General features: G+C 39.8%; 1 protein-coding gene across 1 annotated transcript in view; it reads left to right on the top strand.

Annotated features, from left to right (window-relative positions):
- znf385d (zinc finger protein 385D) overlaps positions 1-20,272 on the top strand; it is a 97,376-nt gene that overhangs the window by 27,111 nt on the left and 49,993 nt on the right. The window lies entirely within an intron of this gene.

Raw genomic sequence — 20,272 nt, forward strand, 5'->3', positions numbered from 1 at the left:
TTGGAACAGAAACTCCTTCAGTGGTATAAGAACAAGTACAGGTGATGTCCATGTGCACATCTGCAAAGAAGCCTTAGCTAGAACAACTTCAAAGGTCATAATATTGTGGTGTTTACAGCTACTTATGCTCTCCCTGAGCAATTTAACAACAATGTTCTGCTTTGAGATACAAATAATTTAAAAAATAACAACTATGTTATTTCTTAGGTTAGATTATAAGGGTTAGGTTATAATCTACCCTAATCTAAATGTGGTATTGTTCTATACAGGACTCTAAAACAAAAAAAAAAAAGGAATTGTAGGGATAAAACGCACTTAAAGATCCAGCATCCACTCCAACTCTGCAACTTTCATTAAAATTGTTGCCTCATAAATGACAAACGATTGTTCAAAGCAGGCTTTGTATGGTGATAAAAAATAAAAAGAACAAAGGGTGAGTTAAGCCTGCTTTGCAGACTCTCATTTGATTTATACATGTCCTATAAACATCTAATGGACTCTATAAATTGTATTCCTGGGGGAAGCATGCAAGGCCGCAAAACAACAGCGAATGATCAAAGGTAGAAAGAGTGAGCGGACCACCACAGTGCCAGGCGCTGCCTTCCAGCCAGTCACACCTGGAGCAGAGTGGAGTGCATATCTGTTTAATGCGTGGCACAGCGGTCCTTATCATTTAGCTCGTGCTCTGGGGCTTTTTAACCCCCTGAACTGAGTGGAAGCTTTATGTTGGCAGAGCTTGTCTCGATGTGTTCTCCCACGATAATATTTCACTCTTTTTGGGTAGCTGCCAGCTCACAGCTCTCTCTGGTGGAATGCAAAGAGCTCAAGATGATTTTTTATGGAGGTGTTTAGTGCCAGCTTCCCAGGAGAGCTGATGCTATAGTGCAGCGTCTCCTCGTTGTCTGAGTGACCTGCTCATACTGTACACTACAGTCGGCCTAACAGCTCTCAACGCTCATCCGAGTGTTTAAATTCCGAGTGTTTAAATTCTGGGAAGTATCAACTGTTTAACAACTGAATGCCAGGGTTTGAGAAGAAGGACAGTTTCTCCTCCTGTGTTTTAGAGTTCAGGATATAAATGGAAATGGAAGACGGGTACAATCTGTTTCTGATTTGATGGTGGTGCCATGTGCCTGGGCTCTTTGAGGTGATAACAAAAATATGTCAACTTTAACTGCCCATCTGGTCATCTTAAAAAGCAGGAATACTACTCAATTTGAGAATTCAAGACCGTATGTAACAGTTAAGAAAGGCAGAATGTGTTTCTGATTTGGATTTTAGAGGAAGTTAGTCACAGAGAGTATCTGGCTTTCCGTAAACAACAGTAAAAGCAATAGACATGTAAGGATTTGAGGTTCATTGAAACTGCCTGACTAGTTTTAAAAGAACTCATGTTTGTGCAACAAAAGCACCTGAAAATGCCGCAGTCCTTTCCAAAGTCTGTATTTCTAGTTATTGCACGCATGACCACAAATCTAGACCAGATTATCACGATGCTGACACAGCTGTTTTGGGAGGCGGGAATGCTTACAGTTTTGGATCATTATTGCAGCAATGTGTTACACAACCCTCTTCTTGACTCGGGGGGATGTAGTTAAAATTTAATCATGATTAGCTTCAACTAACTAAGCTGCATTAAAATTTACTGTCTTAACTATGTGACCATGCTATGGTTCAGTTAATGGCTAAACTATAGGCACACAACCACCCAACTACACCAAAGACAAAAAGCAGCTGAAGTCAAAGAATTTCATTTTACAGAATTAGACTGTTATAATCAGCAGAAAGAATGTTTACCCAGTGCTTAACTGATTCATATATAAAATAAATGATCATATAAGCAATCTGACATCCACTGACAATTTAAAACCACCGATTAACCTAACATTATGATTGTGGGAGGAAGCTGGAGCACCCAGAGGGGCTACAGGGATAATATGCAGGCCCCACTAAGGGCTCAATCCCAGACCCTCTTGCTATAAGGCAGCAATCCTAACCACTACACCACCACTTTGAGTTTTGTGTCACTGATTGGTGAAAGTCCTGATACTTTTCACCAGGTTTCATGCACTTCACTGTATGAGTGGCTTGGTGAAACTGGTGGGGAATTCAGGTGGTACTGAATGAAGTCTATAACTGACATTTTTGATCTTCCCCCAAAATAAAAAGACTCTTTGGCTCCCTTTCTCTGTCACTTTATGGACTCTTGTCTTACTCACTGCAAGATAAATTTCATTTTTTAAAATTATTTTGGTCCTTTTTTGATCCTGATTAGAGTCAAAAAGAATAATGAAGATTTAAGGCATTCCTTTGTTATGATTATAAAGTCACCGCTGTATGAGCATGCAGTGTCAGATTTACCCCTTATGTCAAGAAAGCCAAAACACGCAGTTTAAGTCTTTACAGTTAACTAACCAGTGGGGGATGTCATAATGTCTACATCTATCTAGTTCAGTCTAGATCTAGAACAGTTGTCCACTGGGAGGCACTACAGAACCCCCCCCCCCCCCCCCCCCTTTTTTTTTTAAATTTGTATTTTTTGTCTACTGTTATCTTAGGAAATCCAGATTGGGCCTGACAGCCTCTCATATGGACAAGATTTATATGGCCACTCTGTTGCACTTAGTCTGAAACCATAAATACTTTAAACACAGCCAGAGCTTCGTCAAATTTGGCACTGATCATCTTTTTTTCCTCCTTTAAAGTTTTCAGAATAATTTGGCAGTAACAGCAACTGAAATCTGTGGCAAAGTGAAAAAAAAGTACATGAACTTTATGAATCGACTGCCGATGTCTTACTATCGATACCTGCAGCCACGTTTTTCACATTATCAGATCAAGTTGCCATAGTGACTATGGCCCACTCATCTGCTGGGGTTCCTCTTCACAGCGTGAGCTATTTTTAGCGGTGACATTATAAAATGAAAACTGACAGGAACTAATGGTGTCACTGGGGAAAATACTACTGAGGAACAACAACTGGATTTTTGTAGATAACAAAAAGTAAAACTTTTTTTTTCATCACAGTAAGCTGGCTAAATAATTTATATCAATAACTTATTTGATTTGAAGACTTTTTTAAAATATTTCAACTCTTTATGTAGGTAGTTCTGTGTTTTATCGTTTGCTTATCGAATATGATATTTTTAAATTTACTCTTATTCAAAATATTCAAATAGATACATAATTGGTTTAACTTCTCACAGCTCTCAGTGCAACCTGCTCCTTTCGATCTAAAAAGATTTGACACCACTGACCTGCAGTGGATGACTGATTCAGCACAGCTGTATTAAATGTGGAAAATACCAAACGATTGAATTTTATCAGCTTATAAGGAAGAGCATTTGTGTCACAGTATTATTCTCTCTCACGTTAACAGTGATTCTCCCTGCAGACCTAAATCTGATGTTAATTAGCCAGAAAACTTGAGTTTTTTTCTTTGCTCTCTGAGCTCAAACTTAACCAGAGATTCTGCCTCACAGAAGTGTTTGCATCATTGAAACGTTATTAATTCAAACACTGCAAACACACCGTTGGTAAATCAAGTGCTGCTGCTCTTAAAGACAGCTGTTTTTCAGTTTCCAAGAACTGAACACCCTCTCAGATTCAGTCATTCAAACATCCGTCCCTTAGTAATCTCCTCCACAGTGTGTGTTAGCGTTAGCTTCGTGCTTTACCGTGTTTCATCGTCAAAGTAGAACCAGCTGGAGCGCTAGTGGGAACAGTTTGCACCTGCAACACCATCGTTCCTTTAATGAAAAGCACACGAGTTCCAGAGGGAGAGTTCAGCGGTGTCTTTTTTTGCACGCAGACAAGGTTGACTGGGGATTTACGAGTGTGACGGACTCCCAGGACTAAATCATAATTTTGATGAGGGAGCCTGCGGCTCGCACAGCCTCGTGCCAACAACACGAGGTCTTCGAACACACCCTGTTCGTATGTAGCGATAGTTCCCCTCCGTTCTCATACATAAATTTTGAGTACTGTTTTTCTCTCCGTGAGCTCACAAAAATGTGTCCCTTGCGGACCCAGAGAACTCAAACAAGGGCCAACAATAAATCATTCATACTGCAAAGCTCCTATCAGAGGGTGGCAGTCGCTGTGGAGTTAAAGAAACTGGGCTGAGACACTCAGTGGTTTAAATTCCTGCTTTGCCTGGGAAAATACAATACTCAGCTGACATTGTGTGCAGTTTGAGAAGAACACACAACCACAGGGGAGGCCCCCAAATTTCAACTTCTGAGCGAACACAGTTCATATTTAATAGCACCAGGCTTTAGTGTAACAGATAACATGTAGACCTGGATAAATGAGAAGCAGGGAGGCTTTGATAAAGAGCATGCTTGCTCAGCAAATGTTCCCAGCATTAAGCAACGCTAAAGAATACCAACATCGATGAGCGTAGGATTAGAAAGTTAAATCCCTACAGGCCCTTTGAGGAGTTACAGGGAATACGGCGCATTTGTTGCGTTGTTAAGATTCAGTGTCTGCAGGTGGCTCATGTATTTTTATATTGGAGGGCATCGATTTTGGAAATCCAATAGATGGCCACGCTCCTCGGGCTCCTCTCTCATTACCACAGAATCCGCCTTGTTTGATATTCATGGTGGAATATTATGAGAAGATAAATCGTTTAATCTTAGATTTTATTGAACGCTGTCGAGTGAGACACTCCCCTTCATTCTGTGGGAGTAGCTGAAGCAGTTTGACAGAATGACGGATTAGAAATTAGCCTGCGAGGGAATTTAGCAAAAACACAATCGAACAGCAGTTCCAGTTTGGTCATTTATATGCAAAAAAGACTTTCATTGTCCTGACGCTGCACTTTTCTTTAGCTTAATAAGATGCATATTACAAGGTAAATACATGCAGTTTTTGAGTACACACTTATTCTACTTCGTCTTCATACAGTTTTTTCAGTGACAGTCTTAATGCAACACTTTTTCAATAAAGCATATCTGGTATATCCATAGCTGATGATTCTGGACAATAATTTTCCATCGTTGGCTTTTCAGTATTAGCATATATGTTAGCTGATATGGAGCAATAAGGTTTTCATTTTTTTATTTAAAAATTGCATCTGGACTGAAATTGTATTCCCCTAAAATTTACAGCTTTACTCAAAAAAAAGACACATTTACATGTAGGGTTTATAAAACGACGTCGACAGAGAAAATGCGAAACTCAAGACTTTAAAATGTGCGTACATAAACCGAGAGTCATGTCACGCCGACTATAAAGTCTGTGCTTTTGCTTTTTTATTAGGGTCACTTAGTAGTAGTAGGAAGTGCTTTGAGGTGATCGTTGTTGTGAATCTGGTCTACATAAATAAAATTGACTTGAACTGAATAGTAACATAGTTTGTTGAAGGGTGTCTCTAACTGTTTATGATACTGTCAGCTCTGAAGCAAATGTGCTAAAGAAGCACCACAGCTGAGGACAGTGCAGAGTCAGTGGTATCTTCATGTAAGCTGCTTACTAGCTTGTAGACAGTTCACTGTTCTTTGAGAATGAAACCTTTCCTTATATACATATATGTGTCCGTTCAGTATTATATGTGATGAATGTGTATTTAAAGATTTTTGGTCTCGCTTTCAGCCCCAAAATACAGTGCAGTGTTAGTCAGGCTCCAAAACTGAAATGGCAGCTAGCCCTGCCCACATATTTTAACAGATGTTTCATATTTACATATCGGTACTGTGGTGGTACTGAATAAATATATCTCAGTGATAAATATTGAACATTATATGTTTGTAGTTTTCTTCACATTGGCTGTCTGAGATGCCATTGCTATTAAATCCAGAATTTTAATCATGATACAGGTGTGTTTGTGTCTAATGGTAAAAAAACAAAAACTGGTGAAAAAGATTTAAAAGAAGACAATTTTGGAATTTGTCTGGTCTTCTTAAAAAAAGGTCTGCAGTCAATCTAGTAGCCCTATATGACGTTTCAGTGATTTGAGCTAAAATCCATCAGCTGACAATCAATGATAAACACAATCACAATATATTTTTTGTAGTATACTAAACATGCAATTAAATTAAATCTGGCTACAGTGGAGGCTTCTGTGCAAAGAAATTATGATATTTGTAGACACGTAGTTAAAGGCAGTACAACAAAGCTTAAAGAAGAGGTGGAGCCATGCCATGAGTATTTCTTGAAAGTACGTTGGAGCATTTAATATTTTTCTACAAAAACTCAAACCTGTGAACAATCAAAATGCCAACATGTTAGCCCATCTAATTGTTTGACCCGTAAAGCTCAGTGCAGAAAGATTATAGGTTTAAAAAGTCATGTGCAGATGAAAGTAGGACCTGCATTGATTCAAGGACCAAGATTAAGTATTGATCCTGCAGAACCTGCACAGAAAATAAGGTTTTTGTTTTCTCATAATGTTGCCCAAAAATTAGAAAAAAAATAAATCGCACTTATATTGTTTACATGGAAATCGTTTTTAAAAGCTTTGATTTAAAAGACAGGGAAGCTCGTCGGCTTGTTGAGAAATACAAATAAAGCTCTAATAAAAACAAATTCAAACATAATTACTTTAAATAGCCACAAGAGACGAAATCTAGAACACTGTGATAATACTGAATGGGATGTAATGGCTAAAGGCTGTGGGAGGACTTGGCGCAGAAGTGGTTATGGTGTTACATTTTTATATTTCACCTCACCTGGACTCACGAGGGAGTGTGAGGCTGCCAAATGCCTGCTGAGAGCTTGCCCAGTTCAATATTTCATCCTGAAGGTGGCCAGTGGTTTGAGAGGGGTCAGTGGGGAAGAGCAATGGGAAAATGTGAAGGGAACATGCATACCTGCTGAATAACACCATGTCTGTCAGAGAGAACTGCAAAGAAAATGCAGGGAGGAAGAAAAAGAGTGCAGAAAAAAACGAGGTTCAGGGTTAGCGAAAAATGGAGAAAAAAGCTGAAGTAATGGAAGGTGGAGATATGTTCAAGCAAAAACAAAGAAAAAGCAACAATATGTCTTGGAGAGTGAAACCAAAGAGAGTGCAGTGCTCGGTCTTCAGTGTAAAACTCATCCACTCACAAAGAGCCTTTCTTTTCCATAATTGCACTGCTTAAATCCCATCAATAAGGAACTTTGCTTTAAAAACTGTGATGAGTTCATTGGAAGAAGTGAACTTTTAGTTACTTGTACTTCTGTTAATCCATTTTAATCAATTTGACTTGCAGAACAAATGTGGAAAATTAGATTTTAGTCACTTTGTTGAGATTTTACCGTCTGAAGAGCCTCCACTCAAATGAAAAGCAGGTAAACAAATATAATCATCAAGTGGAAACAGACTTTCCCCAAAGGCTTTAAAGGGGGAAGCTTAAAGTTTTAACAAGGTCAAATAGATTTTTAGTAACCCGTTTAATCCCATCAGAATATGTACAAAGAGTATCAAGGCAGAACGTGGCTTTTATGAATATTATTCAAAGTGTGAATTTTCCTGCTCAGTGAAGCCCTCAACAATGAAATTGTTCTCCCCCCCCTTTTATCTATCTACAGTTGGAGTCATTACATTCATTAGACTTCACATAAGTAAATGGAGCATGTGTACAGCAGAAACATGCGGGCAGAAACATTACAGCCACCCGGCCTTCCAGATAATTGGGAGGAACAAAGATAACTTTAATCTAAAGAATGAAAGCATGCAAAACTCTCTGCTTTTTTGTTATTAAATTATAAATAAGATCATTTTAATAGTGCTCTTTTTACTTCATTTAACAAGTCGGGGAAGTTAATGGAACATAGTGCAGTGGGCAAGTGACATCTTTAACAGAAACACTACGGTAACACTGGACAAAGTCAAACTGCCAAAGTCAGTCTCTGTAGGGAGCCATGTAAACTTATGCAAACAGTAGCTTATTAAACGAATGACCACCAGCCAGTAGGCACAGATCTATAGTAACACAGATGTTATTTGATGAAAGGCAAGTAAGGGATGACTTTAGTTTGGAATGGCTGATTATACTTAGACGCATGGAGGAGTTTGTGAATCAGGTGGGGTCAAATATCGTCCATTTTGTCCATGTGTCCATGTGTCCAAACCAAGTGTCTGTATTATTTGGGAGAAAACACAAGCCGGCTCTGGTCAGTACAAACAGTACTGCAGGTCTGCAGTGTGGCCTGGCTTGTGCGTACATTGGTGCAAAGTCCTTTACTTACCAGACACGTAAAATGCTGTGATTGCAGCCATTCCCCAACTCTGTGAATGGTACTCATGGCCATTGGTCAGTGGTTGTTGATCAATGGTCATGAGAATTTGCATATTAATGATGAAGGAACTGACCTGCCAGCCCATTGTTCCTTCAGTGGTGCTAATTTCGGTCATTATGCAAATGTACTGTTTATAAGATTGTGGACGAAGTTACTTGGATGAGTGACGAAACGTTTCTCCCACTGAAAACGTTACGTCCAGATGAACAGAATCAAACTTTGGGGATATACGTTTTTTTCCACCATGCTCAATTTTTCCGATGTATTGCACCTAAATAATGAGATCTGACCAATCAGATTACTGCATTTGGCAACAAGCCGGCCCATATCTCAAAACGCGCAATGGCACTAAACACGCATAGATGCTGCTCCGAGCAAATGATTTCTCTGCCTGGATTAAACCATGAAATTCTCCCTGCTGCTGTTTTCCTTTGAGAATAGGATGAACCCAGATTCTCAATTTCTTAAATTTTCTTGTTTAGAAACATGAGGAGCAGCTGATCATGGCTTAATCTTCAACTTTTTCAGTTTGTTTTTGAGGACAATTTTTTCCTCAAAAAAGAAACATGTTTGGTGTGTAATGGTCTAAAGTCTCATTGTCTATTGCTCTGTTTTGGAGTGAGAAGCTACTGGACTATTTTGTCAGTTAGCTTGCTTAGGTTGGTGGAGTTTCTTCTGCAGGTTTGGCCGTCTGTTACCCATTAGCTGTGTGAGCAACGTTTTCTGCTCCTTCTCAGCAATTGCTATATTTATACATTTTATGTTTTCAAAACATATAGTAAAAGGTTATCGTGTCTCTTTAGTGTTCCATTTTAATAATAAAAAATAATAAAATAAAAAAATATATATTTTTGTCTCCAGTCACTCACATTTAATTGCTTATTCATTTTCTGTGCAAAGCATGTCCTTTCTTCACCACATTTCTATTTACCATATGCATACCTAATGATAATGGGCATGCCCGTGCATGAGAAATGACTGGAAGATAAAGAAAAGTTATACCACTTAATTTGTCTATTTACACATTCTAATTAATTTACCAAACAAGATTATTTTTAGGTGCTTAACCTTTGTTTTGTTTTGTTTTGATTTTTTTTTTTTATGAGTGCCTGGAGTGGAGTCCTTTCTGTGTCGCAGTAACTTACAGTGTTGTCTGATGATGAAGTAACGGACTGGGTCAGGTGCTGGATGTAATTGGGAGACACATAGAGAAAAGAATTAGGTTTGACAGGTCATTCATTCCACTTTAGTGAATAGTAAGCAAGTTGAATGATGGTGAACAGAGCATTTAGACCTCATTAACCAGTCATTCTCTCTCCCTCTCTGTATCATGTTTAAACACCATGTTAAACATATAAACATATTTAAAATACAGCACACTGTGTGCATAGAGCTCCTGTCCTCTGTTATGTATGCACTGTGTATGTGGGATTGGGCAGTTATGTGCTATCTTGCTGCTTAAAGAATATGCATATAAATCACTTTAAAGAATCCACATCTACAACTGCTACAAATATAGTGAAAATAGCAATAACATCAAACTATAGCTATTAAGATTTAACAATCCTCATGTGTTAATACATGATGTGTGTTCTTTAAAAAAAAAAACAAATAAAGCATTAACCACAAAAACTTGGGACAGTGCAGATTCAGATCCAGTCCTGTCTGTTGAGCTCCAGTTTCTAGGACAGTGATGTTTTCCAAGCCATAATCAGGTATTTTAATATTACGCACTAAATCCAAAATCTTCACGTATGGAGTATTGAGCCTGTAATGTCAGAAGAGTCGATTCTTTTTCTGTCCAGAGTCGGTGGATTTGAAAACCAGGAATGCTGCTTCCAGTTCTGTGCACAGAGAGCAGATTTCCACCTATAAGAACCTCTAAGCCGCAATCTGTAATTTGTTTGCTCACATAAATTATGTATATACATCCACATGCATAATGAAAAGGTCTGAGTTATACTGCATAGTAAACCAGCATTTTGTTTTTTGCTTACAAGATGATAAAGCAAAATAGAGACGTGCTCTACTGGTGTAAATCAGCCAGAACTGCAACACATCTGAAATAAAGCTTACAAACATACGTTTGTGTTAACAAAGTATCAGTTTCACAGAAAAAATGTGGAAAGAAAAAAACTTTTTGTTTATATGTGCTCTGTGTGTGTTTGTTATTTGTAATGGGGTATTGTATTATACCCAAACTAATGATAATCATGCAAATTAAAATAAAAGAAATGATCACATTATGTTCACATAATGTTATGGTAAACAATCAGGTGCAGCTGGGAGCCGCGGTCCTGTTTATAACGGCTCTCTTCCCTTTCAGTAACTTCTTTACTGCAGCCTCAGCTTATCTGCACACTTTATGGCTGACTAAAGTAAAGTGACTACCACTCACAGCCTTCAGTTTTCTGTGGTTGTGAGTACTCCTCTCTCACACACACCCATGAATACAATTGTGCACACACACACACACACACACACACACACACACACACACACACACACACACACACACACACACACACACACACACACACACACAATGGGAAAGACTCACCTCCAGCAACAAATCTACTAAACTGAGTCACACAGGTGCAGTTAGGCTGTGAGGCACTGTGGACTTCTTAATGTAATTACCAGTTTGTTCTCTGCCCTTGCTGAGGCTTCTCATCATTGAGCTACAGCGAGCTGCTCTCTTAAAGAGCGCCTCTGTGCACTACACCTGGAGACACTGGCCTTATATTTTGGCTGTTCGATGTATTGATGCATGCTCAATCGTCCAGGTAAGAAAATCCCAAAAAGTTGATTCTGTTCATCTCGACGTAGCATTTTGAAAACCCTCAGTCCAGATGAACAAAATAAGCTTCTTGGAATTTAGCTGCGGTTTATGGAGTTAGAATACAGCTTTTAGCATTTTTGCTCATCTTTTTCCTTCATTTGTTTCATATGTTTCGATATACTTTTATTTTATTATTTCTATTGTTCATATGTGATTTCTTTAAGGTCATTATGTTTTGTATTTCTCTCATTCCTCTGCACTTCCTATTAGCAGTCTATCTATTCCACATATTTCTGTATTTTATACAGCTGGTACTTGTACTCCAGGTAATTTTTAGTTACTCTAACAGTGGAGATCAGGATTAGCGGTGACATAGAGTTAGTTATCCACTCACTAAGTTAAACCAGGGTTTCCCCTCTGCATTCACACTAATGCGATGTTGTTGGGAGCACCTGATCAGTCACAGTTATTGAGAAGTGTACTGGCAACAAAGTGGGTAATTGTGCAGAGGAAGATGAAACTATATTATGGAGAAAAATCAAGAGATTAAAAACAAAATTGGAACAGAGACTGAAGCAACACAGTCGCTGCAGACAAAGCAGAGGACAGTGAGCGCACGTGAGAGGAAAAGCACTGTAGAGTAATATAAAATTTAAAGTGTGCATTTTAAATGATTGGTCACTTCAGAGCTGTAATGTGCAGCAAAGACCTCAGAAACAAGTAGGAGCATTCAGAGCTAAAAAAAAAAAAAAAAAGAAAAGAAAAAAATAAACTAAAATCTTAATTTTATTGCTCTGTGCAGCTACTCACCAGATTAATGATTTTCTGCAGCATTAAACTTCTGTTTTATTTGCAACAGTGTTGCATTTTACTGTTAAATTTCTATGTTCTTTAAATATTTTTAATCATTTTATCAACATCATCAACATCTGAATCGGTGGCACTCATAGGGATCATTTTGTATGCAAGTCACATGACCTGCAAAACATCCCTTTTTATATAAGTGAACACAGGCAGACAGGGCTACATGCAAATGGAGGACTGACTGAATATCAAGACACAGGTGGGAGCAATGAACCACATGTAAAAACAATGCCAATTCTCAACTGTCTTGACATAATAAAGATGAAAACATACAAATGCAAAACACTCATTTATCTCAATTGTGAGGATTCTAATCCAACATAAAGGTACATATACAAATGCTGTTGCTCACAGAGAACAGTGACAAAAACATTACATTAAGTATAAGAATCTCCCTGCTGGGCCAGTAAGTTATTGGTATTGACTTACCAGCCTCCTGCAGTTACATTGCAGCCATTTTATGGTGTAGATCAGTAAAAATGTGACATACTGCTGCTTCAAAGTGATTATAATCTCCCTGAAAACAACTCAGAGGGACAAATTAATCCGAAATGTCAAATAATTGATTATGTGATGCTCTGTGTGTGTATTTCAAATCCAGCCTATTTGACTGGCACTAACTGCTGTCACACACAAACCCATATCGGCGAGTAATGGGATTTGAATCCTTGCAAAGCCAGAAAAGACAGCACTCAGTGTGTGTTTCTGACCCTTTTACCAGCCGTCCGCTGTAAACGTCAGCTAGTGTCGACCGCCATCTCAGCTCATCACTGTCATGTCCTGTCACATTATCCGGCAGCGCTGAGTGGGGTAGCGTCAGCGTCGGATGCTGTGCTGAACTTTGAGATGGACAGGCCTTCTGTGGGCTGTCAGATAGCATCCAGCAAATGACCTGCTTATTCTCCCTCGCTGTCGACACTCTGCCGACGTCTCCCCTGACACAAAGACATCAGTAGAAATCAAACACAGTCCGAGGAATGAAAGGAGACACCAACAGACAGAACGCCGGGGGGAAGAAAAATACATTTACTTTTTTTTGTAAACAGGAGAAAGAAACAGAAAAGGCTTTTCTTAAACTTAAATATAGACGTGTTTAATCTCACATTAGGCTTGCAATCTTAAACCTGCAACATTCACCTAAATTTGCGTTATCAACCCTGTTAGGGATGTTTACGTGACTGCAAGACCTATTCAAAAAGCACCGCAAACATTTCTTTTTCTCTAATTGCAGATTGGTTGTGCTCGCCATCTGCTCACTGATCGGCTGTGGTGGCTTTACGGTTACCTCAGCCCGGGGCGAGAGGCTGTTTCGAGGCAGACAGCTCATCAGGATGATTGACAGGTTTTGGTGCTGGAACTCGACCAGCTGAGGAAAAACTGCATATTAGAGCTTTAGGAAGTGATTTGAAAGATGACACTGAATTTGCTGCAGCTGGAGATGGTGCACTGCACACTGCTGCAGGCTTCAGAATGGGAGTCTGCCTGTGATATGCCTTTGGTGTGTGGGTGTTTGTGCTTTGCAAGTGGATTATATGTGGGTCGTGGTACATTTGCTCTGGCAACATTTCAGTCTCTGGCAGGCGTGGTCCATGTGGAGTGTGAGGGTGGCTCCGTGGGTGGTTGAAGGGAGCAAAGGAATAACATAGCTCTGGCATTGCAGCTGCTCTCTGCAGACGAGCCCCGTACACATCGGCGTGGGGAGGAATTAAATGATACATGACAGGGGGATTTCTTAAAAAGATACGTGCGCAGTGGCGGGGGGGTTTTCGATGGAGAATTGTTGATAAATTAACAGCCCAGCCAAGAACAGCACAGAAGAATAAATTCAGATAGAGAGTCCTGAGTCTCCTTTTCACCACGTTATGCCCGATGATTAATGATATTTCCACGAATAGCTACAAAAATCTTCACTGATTATGCTACTTTTTGTGGCCTCGTCACTGCGGATTCATTTCACAGCATCTGCGCCAGAATGAAAGAGGAATAACATGTTTCTCGCCCAGTGCGTGTTTCTAGTAAGAGGTCACCCATTCTCTTATGGCCCAGATGTTTTTAACTGGCGTTAGCTTTCCACAGCACAGGCTCCACTTTCCCAGCAGGCTGCAGCGAGTGTGGTTCTCTGCTGTAGAGTTTCCTGAGCCAGAGAGCCTCGCCAGATCCGTGTGTCATCCTCTTCTCTCTTTCCAAATAACTTGGGCAAGATTTACAGTACAAAGGTAGACAGTTGCATAACTCTGTCTTTCTGTCCAATTCAGCAACAAAGTGTGTCAGGGCAAAGGCTGAGGAGAGTCCCTTCTCTGTTAATGCAGTGCAGAGACAGTGTTTTAATGTTTCCAGGCTGATCTTCGCCAGGCTTCACATTTCACTGCGTAATACCGAGTGCATTTCGGTTAAAAAAGCGGCCATTATTTTCTTTTACCTGCTTGACATTGCCTACACGACTAATGCACTTCAGCAAACATGCTTGAAACGTTGACATTTTCTTCCCAGTCAAGACTGTTTGCAAACACTGCACTGTAGATGTTAATGTTAATTCTACTTACAACAGTAGTTGAGTCAGACCCTCTCTTATAAATCAATAAATATTGATATTATTGCAATAATGGAAGCAAATTCATTAAAATTTGGTTTTTAATACGATGTTCACTTGTGACCATTTGCACCTGTGTTTTTGAATGTTTCCTTTATTAGTCTATGACAGCGTTCGTCTGTCTGTCCCATGTTAACAATATACTTGTTATATGCTGATATATTGATCCCCATACTGGTTTGCAGAATCACAGGTTCAAGGATGCCTCATGATGGAATACCTTTTTATAGAAAAATATAAGTTACACAGACTTGTCCTAGCTACAAACTCCGTTGTGGACGTCAGACAGACATTATGTAAATGATCCCATTTTCATTTAGGAACTAGTTTTAGACTCGACGTCTAGAAAAAATGCTCAGAAATCCTTACAAAACTGTTGTAATAACATCATGGCAACTATCCATCCATCCATCCATCCATCCATCCATCTTCCTCCGCTTATCTGGGGTCAGGTCACGGGGGCAGCAGCCTAAGCATAAAAGCCCAGACCTCCCTCTAACCGGCCACCTGCTGCTGTAGCTCATCTGTTTCGAGGTTCAAGTTGTTTGGATTTCATACCTTGGTTGTAATGAGTCATTATGTGAGTTACTGTTAGCTTCCAGTCAGCTTGAAGCTGTCAGGCTATTCTCTGACCTCTGACATCAACAAGGCATTTTCACCAAGAGACCTGACATAGGATATTTTCTCTTTTTCAGTTTTTCTACAGATTGTTGCGCAGGAAAATCCCAGTAGATCTGCTTTTTTGGAAATAGTTAGGCCAGCCAGTCTGGCGTCGGCAACCATTCCATCCATCCATGTTCAAGTTACTTGACTCCCCTTTCTTCCAGTTCAAACCATGTGGCTGATCAGCCACACTGTGCTTCATTGTGCTTCAATACATACAGCTGAATAGATGTATGTATGGAAGTGGCCAGTGTAGACTGGGCTGTGTAGCTGCAGGATGTTAAAGAGTTTCTTTATTGATATCAGAAATGTTAGAACTGCCTTTGTGTTTCTAACATTTAATTTTCTTTTTATTTTCTGTCAGTACACTCTTCATTAAAGCTGATAACATATTCCAGTTTCCCATCTGTTGAGTAGGCGTGTTAGGTCGTTCTACCTGCTGAGAATACTGGTGGAGATGGAAAAGCTTTTATTAGTCTGCCCTCTTCTCTGCTTCTGTCACGGAATAATCAGAAGTCGTGAAACTCAGAATAGCTGCACACTTCAATGTAAATGTAAGTATTTTTCCACACAAGAAAAGCAACTTTGCCTAGGTATCTCGCACCTTAGACTGTTTGCATTTTGTTTTCCAGCCAGTCTGGAAGCACTTTTAAACAACCAAACACACTAAAAGTGTCACATTCATCTTTAGGCAACAGTAAATGTTTCAAACCCTTTAGGGACGCTCTGTAAATACACACAAGCCTGAAACAGGGAAAGTGTGGGAACTTTTAAAGTCCATTATTCACTTTCCTTTTGGCTCTATCCTAACTGTTCCCCTGTGTTTACCACCTTGTCCCTAATTTTGATTCCCTGATATTTAATAGTGTACAGTTAGAGTGCCCCTGGTTTGAAATTAAGTAAATAAGGGCAGTGTAAGTTAATCAAAAAATCACATTAACCCAAAACAGGATGTTCAAAGACAATAACGGTAAACTGCAGAGTCTGATCATGGTAATAATGAAACACAGTTGCACCCCTCACTGATGATTGCTACAGTGGATTGAGGATTATTTTGTGATACTGCTGATTGTCTGTGAACAATAGTGAGTAATTTGTCAGAGACACCCTCATTTCTGTGACAGCTCAACTGGTACAATTCTTCTTGTATTATTATTGCAGGACTTTGATTGCCAAAGCGACAATAATAAGCGATTTCAACTCTATTTGAGACAAACATTTCATGAAAATACAAACAACACAAACTATATTTACAAAGGCAGGGCTGACCAAGTAAAAGCAAGCATGTGTTATTACACGTACTCTGCAATCAAAATGGATTTTGATGTAAGACCTGGGTCTGCAGTTTTCTTTTAATTTACTACCTAAACTTTAGATGGTTGTGTTTAAACCTTTCTTTTATCTTGCGGTCATCTGGTCATCTGTGCTTTATACTACTAAGTTAAAAACCCTGCTGTAATACAGAGAAACCTCCAATGAGCACATGACCCGCACATGATTCCCTATGAGCAAGCACTTGGCAACAGTGGCAAAGAAAAACTCCCTGTTAACAGGAAGAACCGTCTGGGAGAACCAGGCTGAGCGGTTGGGGGTAAGGGGGAGGGAGACGCAGCAAAAGACACACTGAACAAGAGAACCAGTAATTACCCCATCTAATACTGATGTTCTCTAGAATACACGCTCGTTACAGTGTAACACGTCATCAGGGCATTTGAGTCAAACATATTATTAACTTCATAATAGAATTAAAATCTAGTCATGACTAGAATAGTTGTCAAATCTTATGGAAAAATAGAGATTTTTGTCTTGAATGCTCAGCCTGCTCAGCATCTTTGGCTACGTTCACACTGCAGGCGAAAGCACATCAAATCCGATTTTTTTGACCCTATGCGACCCATATCCGATCATGGTCTGACAGTGTGAACGGCGCAAATCCGATATTTTCAAATCCGATCTGGGTCACTTTCGTATGTGGTACTGAATCCGATACATATCCGATGTTTTAGAAAGCGACTGCTGTTTGAACGGTCAAGTCGCATTAAATCCGCCTTTTACGTCACCGACACAAGACTGAAGCCAATTATCAGCGCCAGAGAAGCGCCCGAGAAGACATCGCAAACGCTTCCTGGCCATCCAGTGTGGATGTCAGTGAAACTGTTGGGAAGACAACGTAAACATTTTATTTGTACTGTATAATCTGCAGATTCTGACAGAAATCTACAGCTATCCTTTGAAGCACCGCTCCTCTCTTAAACGGCAATAAGGATCATTATTAGGTTATTTACATTATTATGTAAATAACAAAATAACTTAAAGCAAAAATTAGGAAACGTAAAGTCCGAAGTCTTTATATTAAGGGCCATCAGTCAAACAATACTGTTGCTCTGGGTCTAAACAGAGCGCGTTGTGTGTGACATCTTCTTTTGCGCATGCGGGCCGCTTTGAGCGTTCACACTAGAGCGCGTTTGCTGTCGCATTTTATTTGTAGTGTGAACGAGCAGACAAAAAAATCGGATTTGATCAAAAAATCGGAATTGAGCATTAAGACCTGCAGTGTGAACGTAGCCTAAACAAATTTGACAGTCTGTAGGCTAAATATTTTAAAGCTATGCAAGTAGATACAGTTACAGTAATGTGACTGCTTTGAATATTGCTTCTGTTTGCCATACAGTGGGTAATAAGCGGTACTTTTCAGTATTACAATGATCTCCACCAAGATGGCAATTGTGAAGCACTTCTTGCATTAGGCTTCATGATAGTCCTGACATTTCTATGTCCGTAGTCTTGGTCTCCCCAATACTTACAGATTTGTCCTGCATACAGACAGGACAAATCTGTAAGACGTGTAAGTTAGAGCCAAAGGAAAATCCACTGCAGTTTTCATATTCTTATTCTTAACTTTTGGTGACTGAGTTTGCTTTTCCTCTAGGATAATGCAAATATTTGCATTTCAAATGAACAAAAACAGCATTTCTGATAAGATTTCTGTCAAATAAGGAAACACAGATTCATTCTCTTCGCTGTTGACAGCCCAGTCGTGCTTGCTGTTGTGCATTTGCAGTCACTCACTGCAGTTCTTTTCTCTTCCAGGAAAAACTTTAGATCATGACCTCACAGTTTACTTAAAGGGCATATCTTTTAACACACAATTCTAGGGTATAAACTTGTTTTTTCATTTCTCTGTTGTGGTTTTGGTGACTTTATAAAACTATACTAAAAGCACCAAACTCCCATTACAATAGTCTTTCATTAAAGCAGCACATCTGATTCTGCTCTGAGCCTGTTGCCTCTGGCTAAGCTTCAACAAATCGTGCTTCCCAGACATTGTCTTGGGTTTTAATCAATAGGAAATAATTCAAGTGAACTACGTTAGAAATCAGAAGTGTAATTCACTGCTCCAAAGTGCTTTACTCTGCTCCAGAATATTTGCTTCACCATTAGGTCAGTGTGAACCTGCTCATCATGTGTCTAGGTTCCTGGAGGGATCTCTATCATCAGAGCAGGATTTCTGTCAGGATGATGTCTGAACTCCTCCTCCGCTCTTTTGTTCAGCAGTTTTCTTCTCCCACTTTTCCTGTGTCTTCCCTGGAATTTTCCATTGCCTGTCTTACGTCAGCTATACTCAAGTTGCCCTCAGAGAGTTTACCTCCTCTTGAGAACAGCTGACCTTGCGGCTACTCTGCCCACCCACTAGGCATTCGTTGAGTCCCAGCAGAGACACAGTTTTTAGCCGGTCTTTTCCAGATTGTTGCTGCCAAGCTGCTGTAACGTTCCAGTCATTGCTGTCACCTGCACACAATTACTGCCCTTCCTGTTTTAGTCCTTTTCAAGTTGTTTGTCTGACTCCTGCTGCCTGCCCATGGCTGACGTGGGTGAAGATCAAAATGTCAGTAATCATTGTCAGTATAGACCAATAAGAGGTAAAACGTTTTAAAGATGACCAAAGATTTGAATTTTTTAAAAAAGACAACTGCCTGGTTCCACTTTGTGGCACCGCTGTTCGTCTTTTTCTTTTTTTTCTAATCACAATAAAAAATGCATCAAGCTTCTTTTTCTACCTCTGCACACAAATACTTTTAAAGTAATGCTTCAGTTCAGCTGAACAGTTTCCACAGAAAGCGACAGTAAAACATCACTGTGCCCACCTTCTGCAGCACAATTGTCGAGGTGTGTTAGTTAATCCTCCCACGCGGAGCCGGCACCTTTCCACTTTCCCCAGCCAAGTGGTGCCTATTCAGACTTTTTCATGAGAGAGGCAGATGTGTTTGTTCATTCCCCAAAGCTCTGTCAGCACACAGAGGGAGGCACACACACACCAAACAGACAAGCAACACGAAGCTGTGCAAGTTCTAAAGTGCAGTCGGTGTGCAGCTGAAGGGCATTTGCTCATATTTGTGGGGTTTGGGCACTGGTATTCTGTCTTCTGTCAAATGAACAAAGAATTGATCGTGCTAACAGTTATTATCTGTGCACAGCTTGATATCACTTATGCCTACACACTAAAGAATTGCAGTTCACAATAAAGCAGCTGCATTTCCAATATCCAGAGAGTAACACACACTGCTTTGTTTTTACAGTGCTTTTGGGGTTTAATGAGTTGAGCTGAAAGTGAAAGAGCAATTTGCTTTTTTCTGGTCTCTTTCACATGTGTATGGTACATGGAAAGTAGAGAAAGCAGCAGCAATGTTGGAAGCTGGAGCCTATCCCAGCTGTTGTAGGGCACGAGGCAGGATATACCCTGGACAGGTCGCAAATCTACTGTGAACATGTTTATTTCTGGTGTTAGCTCCTTTATTCTCAAGCGATCACCTCAGCAGGTAGTTCCACATTTGATTTGGCAGATTTTTTTTAACAGATGTTCTTCCTGAGGCAGCACTAAAGGTATTTGTGTCTCTTCCCAGAATCAAACCTGGGACCCTTTGATTGTTAGGCAAATGTGTTAACCACTACACAGCCACTGTGTTTATTTTTGCTGTTAAGTTCTGCATGTTATGGTCGTCTACAGAGATTGGCTTGAATTTGGAGCCAAGCTCAAGTGGCCATTCAACAACAGTATATTATCTGAGATTTGGTAGGCATAGGAAAGATCTCGCTCACCTTCTAGCAAGTTAAATTTAATGTGCTTTCAGGTGAGAACATGCTGTTAA

Source organism: Astatotilapia calliptera, chromosome 11, assembly GCF_900246225.1.
Source record: "Astatotilapia calliptera chromosome 11, fAstCal1.2, whole genome shotgun sequence".
Lineage (NCBI taxonomy): Eukaryota > Metazoa > Chordata > Actinopteri > Cichliformes > Cichlidae > Astatotilapia > Astatotilapia calliptera.